This window comes from Rhea americana, unplaced genomic scaffold, assembly GCF_003343005.1.
Source record: "Rhea americana isolate MKP2758 unplaced genomic scaffold, rheAme1 scaffold_104, whole genome shotgun sequence".
Lineage (NCBI taxonomy): Eukaryota > Metazoa > Chordata > Aves > Rheiformes > Rheidae > Rhea > Rhea americana.
Genome location: NW_028185084.1, coordinates 2,722,040 through 2,730,617, shown reverse-complemented (window position 1 = coordinate 2,730,617; position 8,578 = coordinate 2,722,040). Strand labels below are relative to the sequence as shown.

Genomic DNA, 8,578 nt, shown 5'->3' with positions numbered 1-8,578 from the left:
TTTATTTTGGGGGGTCGGGTGGGGTGGGGGAGGTGTCAGGTTTTTTCTTCTCCTACGGGGCGTTTTGCGCCTCCGTCCGTTCCCGGGCGCCGCGGCTTGGCTTCTCTTAGCAGTGTGCAGTGGGGCAGAAGCGCCTCAAAAGGGCCTTTCTTCTGGAGGAAAAAAAACTTTCCGCCGCCTGCCCGCTGAGCACAGCCCCCTCCAGCCCCTTCTCCCTCACGGCGGAGGCCGAGAGGGCTACGGCGGAGCAGAGCTCCCCCGCCTTGCGTCCCCCTTCTTCCTCAGCCGGGCAGAGGGGGGAAGTCCACCACCGCCACCACCCACGGCCGGGAGAAGAGGGGGGCCTCGGGGGCACTCATCTCTCGCAGCCCCCAGGATAAACCAGCTGAGAGCTAGCGAGACTCAGCCGCAAGCAACGGCTGCAAAGCCCCTCCGCTCCTCCTCTTCTTGGCCCCGTGGCCAAGGGACTCCCRCCCGGAGTCCCGCGGGTTGGGATGGGCTGGTGGCATCAGGACCTCATCCCCGAGGTGCCTTTGGGCAAGGAGGGAGGAACAAGCTGCTCTCTGCCTCTTGTCCTCCAAGGTATTAACACGGAACAGTTCTTGTCCAYCTCTTTAACCCAGACCTGTCTTGTGAATAGTGGCAAAAGCGCCCCAAAAAAGCAGCCAGAGAAGTAGGTGATCTGGTTTCCAGACTAGAGAAACTGTCACGGCACCAAAGTTAGCAAGTAAACTTAATCTCTGCACCCTCCTTCCCCTTGCTGTGGAGATAACTCMGAGCTGGAGGGCTGAGGCCTGGGGCTGGCTGAGAGAGTTGCTTGCCTAGCCTCCAGGTTACCATTAACTCTGCTCTGGGGCTGGCAGAAGTGGGGAGATTGGGCTGTTTGAATGCTCAAACTTCTGCCACTTTGTCTCTCTGAGAGAGCAAACAGAATGTAATAGGAGAGAGGGGGATGCCGAGGCGACAGCGCTGCCCGTACAACCCCTGTGGAGGAAGGGGTCTCGGGCACCTCTMTTCCCAGGCGTCTGCAGCTGTAATGCCAGGAGGTTTTTGGCTGCTCTGGGCAAACCCTGGGCCTCCCCTTCAGCTTTGAGTAATAGCAGCCTGGTAACATTTTGCAAGAATGATTTGATGATTATGAATTCCTTTTGGTATAGATTGTATTAAGGTATATCACAGTCACCCCGTTCAGAATTAATGTAGATGTCRGAAGCACCTCGCTGTGCGGTTCAGCCGTAGTTAATTGGAACATGGTTTTATGCTCTTATCAGGAGCTTTTTAATCAATTAATTGACTAAGGAATACTTGTCATCTCGGTTTTGAAGGCCGTTCCTCTTTCGTCCCAGCTCTGCTAGTCTCTCTCTTGTACAGTTGTGGTAACAGAAAATCCCTTGTAGGAACTCAGGTCTGTTCATACAGATTGACTTGAGGCTGACACCAATTTAAGGTGAAGCATTTGTTAAGCAAAAGCTTCTAATATAAAAAGTGATCCTGACGCATCAGTTCTCGTTGTCTTTTGCTGCCAGTAYGTTTCACCCTTACATTTATGAAGATATATTATAGTTAGATGTGTATATATGTTTTGTTATACATGTGCCTGGGTATACGTGTATAAGTATATGTGTTTCTGCTTGCTCTGGTAATAGAACTGTTAAATGCCAGGGACTGCTTTGCTGCTATCTTCTTGAAAGAGCTCTGGGTTGTGTTGTGGTTGGGGATGTTACGCTCCTACCTTGCTCCTGGGGTCTGTGGCAGTGCTGTGCCTTCTTGTGCAGTGACCGCATCCCCCTCTTAATGCTAAACAAAGCTGGACCTTAGCAGGACTTGAATGGATGACAGACTTGCCCAGGCTGAGCTGAAGCAGWAGCGGTTGTACAGTAGGTTGCCCGAAGTGGCACTGACCCAATGTCTCTGCGTGAGGCATTTGGACACTCATCTGTGAAGGAGCTGAGAGCGGGAAGGGGTTGTGAAGAGACGCTCGCTGTGGGGTATAACATGCGTAGTCCTGCCTGCATGGGGTCACAGGATATCGGTGTTTGCAGGAGATGCCGTGTAGCCTGTGCCCTGTCTGCACTCCAGCAGAGGTAGCTGCTGGCTTCCCACCTSGGTTTCCCTGCCGGGCAGGTGGATGCAGCATCCCCTCTTCTGCCCGTTGGCTTCTACTGTGTCACGTTAGTGCTGCTGTTACACAGCTTTTGCCTTTCACYTGGGCAAAGAGGCACTCTGGAGGGGGTTGTAGTTTGCAGCATCTGTGTAAGTACAAGAAAAAGCCAAAACAAAACCCAGAACATCTGAGGTTTGTTCTGCCAGCCAGAGTCTAGTTCCCTGTATCCTTAWTTTGGTACTGTACTCAGTTTGGTACGATCGGAGTGCTTCTGACAGAGAAGAAGGGACCACTGTAAGGACGGTTGATTTCTATAAGGAATTGTTCTGGATGTTTTCAGCTTCTTTGGGGCAGGGCTGTCATTTTGTGCTGAGTTTGTGCACCACCTAATCTGTGGCGTCCTGCAGAGGTGTTTGCTGTGGACTCAGCCACAAGTGGAATAAGAATAATAAATAATGGTCCAAGTCATGTGGGTATAACTCCACCAACATAAATTGGTTTATATCGGGGATTGTTTTGGCCCATCAATGACTTGTGGTACTCCCTAGACAGCTTATCCTCCAGCACAACATCGTACGCTTTCCTTGACAGCAGTGCCTGACTGAGCACACAACTTTGTAGGCCAAATGCTATGGTCCAGCCATATCCATGCTGTGGAAACCTGAGATCTTTGATGAGTGGACAACTCACATCTGTAGGGACACAATTCACATTCGTGCTGGTCTTTGCTGTGCATCTTGGCTTGTTCACCAGTGGAACCAGTAAGTGCTCTCCATAGGACAGCACAGTTGTAGGGAGCCTGGAGTGTTAGAAGACKGGTGAGGATGAAATCTGGAGTATGTCCAGTGTTGTATTACAATATAGATGAGTCCTGGGCTTTCTCTGACTCCACTGGAGGTCAGTGAGRCTACACAGGCCAATGGGCATGGTCTGGCATCTCCAGGATCCTGAATTCTTTTAATTTGCAAAACTGAGAGGAGTAGCTGCAACTAAATTGGGTACTTGGTCTTTGGCTTGTACTGTCTCCCATACTATATCTGGGAATGATCCAGGAGGTTTTTAACTGGTCCAAGCCAAAWCCATGCCAGGAACGGCTCTGACAATTTAATAGATCTCTGAATTGGTCTGGTATTGCTTAATTTACTTGGATTGATACATCTTGAGAGTCTTCCTACTGACTTCTATAGAAGTTGGAGAAATGGATTCTACCAAATAAAGTCTTTCTCAGACCCCTTTGCTACAAGATGTGCACATGAGATCTGCTGGGTCTTTGCACCACTGAGGAACTTCATCATCAGTGTGGAACTTGGCAGATTTATTAGCTTGCAGACATATCAAACATGCTTCCTGATCTGGTGTATCCAAACATTGTAGATTTAGAGTCCTTTAATGTTGTGCTACAGAGCAGGAGAAAACAGCTAGCAGGAATTTGTGTGTGGAGCTAAAAGAGACTAGAGTCTTACTTTAAATGGTGAGAAGTAAATCTCTAGGAGGTTTATTATGAGCTCTTGGGAAATAGATGATTTCATTAACCTTGGGGGGTCTCAGAGCACCCAAGAAACCAGGGTTGCTTCTGTCTTAGGGTGAAACAGAAAAATTGGAGGAGGTCAGAGGGTGAGGGAATCTGAGCAGAAGGCTTGATGCTGGGCTGTAATGTACTCTGAAGAAAAGCAGCGTGCATTTCACAGTCTGCTAATGATGCAGGCTACAGTTGCCTTGCTCTGGATAGACTMTATTCTCCTAAGCTGGACTGGACTTTGCTGTTGGTGTCAAAGTGTTTGGCAAAGAATTCAATCAYGTACTCTGCTGTAAAACTGGGGAACTGGCTTTTGCATGTCTTCCAGTGCTTGCATCTTCTGCAGCCCAGGAAATCTTTAAACAGCTGGTTCAACCTTCTGTGATTTACAAGTCATGAGCATGGTGATTTACATGAACAGAGCTGATCTTTTCTTAGGTCCTCCATAACAGAAGATCTTCATCAGACTGATGGAGATGGAGTCTGGACCAGAGGCAAAACAACCTGGCCAAACAGGTTTTATGTTCCACCCACAGTAGAAAATCAATACAACTGATGGGTCCAGTGCTGGATGAAGCTTGCAAGGTCATCGTTGCAATTGTCGGGTGATTGCACCAGACAACAGAGAAAGAGTTAGGTCTCTTATGGGGGAACTTTTAGACAAGGTGAGACTCTACATTAGGTATTATTACTTGCAAGATCTTACTTAATGCTATTGACAAATGAAATGCAGGGTTGGCCGAATAACGGTGTGTGTATATACTTCCAGTGCACTGTATTATCTCCAGGGCAAAGTAATTGCAAGTAACTTGTTGGATTTTAAGTTGAAGAGTTCATACCTGATTTATAAATTAGGAACTTAAAGAATGGGACTGAGCTATGGCATTACTWCATCTTACAGCCCTGAAGTGATCATACTCCATCTTAAAAACAGTWGAGTTTTTTTTCATCCTACCCTCCTATTGCTTTCTTCCATTCTGGATAGCTGTTCCAATATTACTCTTCAGTTTTTTTTTGAAATCTCTATCTAATTTCTGTTCTAACACTGCYATTAGATAATTTAAATTATTTTTTTTTCATTTATTCACATGCCTTTTAATTCCAGAGTTATTTTCCTTCCCTGGGGCTTAAGTCCCCTGGAATTATTACACAGGCAGAAATCACAAATCCCTTTCAGTCACTGCTTTGCTAAATCAAACAAGCACTGCTCTTTCTATTCCCTCTTGTAAGACAGACTGTGGAAAGTGAACTGTGAATTTCTAGGAGTCGGGTTCCTGAGAGCTCAAATTTGAATGAAATTTTCACTTTTGATGGGAACAGTTCCATGCAGATGATAATGAATGTATTACCTTTTACAAGAGAGAGATCAAAGGAGCTTGTAAAGGCGTGGCAAAAGTATCTTAAATTGCCGGTGTTTTTTGGTTCAGACTAGAATGGGGAATCACAATAAAAATTTCACCATCTTCTCACCCTGAGACTTTTTGGTGGGGCCTTTTGCTCATGAAACTGGCTGCAGTTAGTACCTTCTGCCCTTCTTCACAAGCAGTGCTGTGGTTCTAACGTGAAATTACCAGTGAAGACAGAAGAACCTCCCAATATCATCCTGTCTCAAACTGACTTCATGGTGTTATGATGCTGTGATAGCTTCTTCCTGAAAGAACTGTATTATTGAAAATTAAGGAGGTGAATATGGTTGTGGAAGCCAGAGGCAGCGGGTGCAGTGWGACCCATAGCAAGGAATGACTCTGTTGTCAGATGCTTTGTCTTTAGATTGGTTCCTAGGGTGCAGGGGAAAGAGGTCCCAAAAAAGGTTTATCTGAGGTGGATGCCTGCATTAACAATATATAATAATATTAATAGTAGCAATGCACCAGATGCTGACTGTTTCAGGCTAATCTCTCACAAGAGCTAATGAGAGTTTATTTAGTGAGGACTGAGTAAAAAATGAGAAAAAGGGGATTTAAACCAGAAAGAATCAGGTCAAATTAAAGCATTACCAAAAGTACTCCATGTTTCAAATTTTATTCTTCTGGATTACATTTGCTACTGTACAGATCATATATCTGTTCCAGTTTATATCCATTCTAGAGGTGAAACTTTCTTTAAAACAAATCTTCAGTGAGAGAAAACACTGGAAAATTTCACTGCGACTTTGAATTATGACCTTATTTCTTTAACAATTTTTTTTTTCGCTTTTGTGAGTGGGGGAAAAAAGCCAATAGCCATAGTATTTCTTTATTCTGTGTTGCAATTCATCTGTAGGTATATTTTCTAACCAGATAAAACGTAGGCCTTTCATACACAGAATATGAAATGGGACACACGGGAAATGATTATTAAGAATAGCCATGTATTAAGAGAAAACGGTGAGTGAAAGAGAATCTGTGAGGACTAGAAGAAAGGCTTGTCGTTGAGAGAATCCAGTCTCAGTGAAAGTATTTGGGAGATGGTGAGGAGCTTGCACCCGGATTGACAGATGTGATATGCAAATCCCACCACGACAGGAGATTAAGGAGAATAATGGAAGAGCTCTGGCAGTTGTAACTGATTTTCATGCAGTATCAAGAAGCTATAAAATGTATAAAGCAATAGGGTTATAGTTTTCAATCTTCTTAATACTGTGCTTAATAATAGAAAAGGGTTTTCTCCCCTTCTTGCTGTCCTCAGACAAAACTTTTTTCATTTCTCTGATCTGGAAATCAGGATGAGGTCTGTTCAGAGGGGGAAGCAAGGAGGTCGGAAGTCTCCAACTCATTTTGGAGGTTAGGGAATGCTCTGACCCCTTCTRTTGCAATACAACTTTACCTATGGAGGGCCACAAGTTGAGCATCACCCTTGGCCTGTCTTGCACTCTCTGGGCCTTTCTTACTGTGCCAGACTGAACACAGCCGTCGTGTTGTGCAGAGCTCCAGTGAGATGAGTGAAAGTGCTCCGTCAGAGATCTCTCCCTCTGGAAAATGAAAATGCTGGCGCAACTTGACTAGAACATTTCATAGGTCAAACCCGGTTCTGTTAACTCCTATTTGACCCTCTTATTTGCTGCTCCTGGGCATGGCACTCTTGTGGGTCTTCTGGGTTGCCTACTGGCAACCCAGGCCTGGGAATGGTAGAGCATCTCAAATTATGCTGTGTGCTGATATTTGGGCAACTCATCTTGAAGTCTGTCTTATACTCGATCCTGTTCATCCATAACCAAAGCCATATTCAGGTTTTCATTTCATAAGGGGAGAAAAAAACTTCAGACTGACATAAGTTACTTCTTTTCTCTCATTTTTTTTTTAATCTCTGGCCAACAAACCAAAAAAAATCAATGACTCCCGCAGCTCTAATTGACATTTTGATGTTRAATGAAAATGGGCCTTGATTCCAATTCAAATGGCAGCATTGGGTGATAGGCTAATTATTTGGAATTTTAAATGCATATAAAAGTTCATGCAGTAAAATGACTTTTTGTGCCATTTGCATTTTTTTGGCTGTCTCTCTTAAATCAAACAACAGTTAACATAAGAGTCCTTAATCCCTAGTTCTGAGTGCTGGTARCATAATAATACTTTTACTGGTTGGTATTGCACTTTCTTTCCTTAGACAACATAAAAGGGAAAGTATTTTGAGTAGGAACAGGATATTTTARGATTTGCCCTAAAATGTAATTCATTTCTTTTTAGAGGATCTCCAAGAACTTAATTTAACCTCACATGGTGTCCCTAAATAGGAAAGTGATATTGTTCTCCTGTGATAATACTTCAGGACTCAGAAGTGCCTCTGAGCTTCTCACTGCGCCACAAAGCTGCTTTTTGCCGTGCTGGGGCAGTGGAGCCGCAGGCCGGCTGCGCCAGGGCTGCTGCCGGCATGGGAAGAGGGGCGGAAGAAGGCTGAGGAACAAGGCAGAGATCTGTGGGTGTGAGGAAGGAAATGGGAAACCAAACTTGCTGTTTTTACTGCCAGGGAGGGTTTTGGGTGCCAAGGGCGGGCTGGTGGCCAAACCCTCACTCACGGGAGAGGACCTACTGCATTCACTGCCCATGAGGTGGTCAGCAGCAGATGCTGCAGGACATTGTGGGACAGGATGAGCTGGAAGCAAAGTACACACAAGACAGTGAGCTAGAGAACAGCAGCAAACCCCGCCTGCCTTTACCGCCCGTGAGATCTCCCTCATAAAATAAAGATGCTTTTTTTCCCCAGAATATTACATTTGCTAATGCAGAAGCAGCAGGGAATGGCAGATACTCTTGGACCAGCTGGGCTGGCAGAAATGCCGGAGTGCATCTCATACATAAAGATAGGACCAATGTTTGGATGTGGCTGAAATGCATTCATCAAGACGGCTTGCAGACTGCCACCAGGAAAATGTATCCTGTGCCCTACTTATCACCTCTTGGCACCTCTTGCATGCTAAAAGCTGGTTTGCAGAATTTTTCATGCTTTGCGCAGATATGTTAGATCAAGATATGAAGGAGGAGGGATGGAAGTAGATGATTTGCAGTTGTCATCCCAAGGCAAATGCTTTCCTATGGCCTGGACTTTTGGATGGAGGGTGCTCAACTACCCGTGACAGCTCTTGATCTCGCACAGCACTGAGTCCCAACTCACTGTCAGTGCTCACATCTATTTGTGTTAGGCTTTATGTTGCCTTTGCCAGTGATTATTTATAGCCAGCAGTGCCAGGAGCTCTTGCAGATCATTTTCATATAGCCCTTTAGGAGGAGGTGAAAGGCTGTCTAGAAAATCTTGGGCTATTTAGATAATCCAGCAGAGACATTTTATTTCTTTCCCAAAATGTTTCCCTTCCTCACTCATTCTCACCTCCCCCACTACATTCCAGGTTGAGAAAATAAATCAAGGGAAATATTTCATACAATAAATTTAGGCTTGTTTTTTCTCTTCACTAATTGTCCCTGCTCAATGTATGTTTTTTCAGGTGCTTTTTTTTTTTTTTTTTTTTTTTTTTTTTTTTTTTT

General features: G+C 44.9%; 1 protein-coding gene across 1 annotated transcript in view; it reads left to right on the top strand.

The window, feature by feature from the left end:
- The window catches only part of LOC146601361 (VPS10 domain-containing receptor SorCS1-like), a 303,293-nt gene that overhangs the window by 1,370 nt on the left and 293,345 nt on the right, over nucleotides 1-8,578 (top strand). The window lies entirely within an intron of this gene.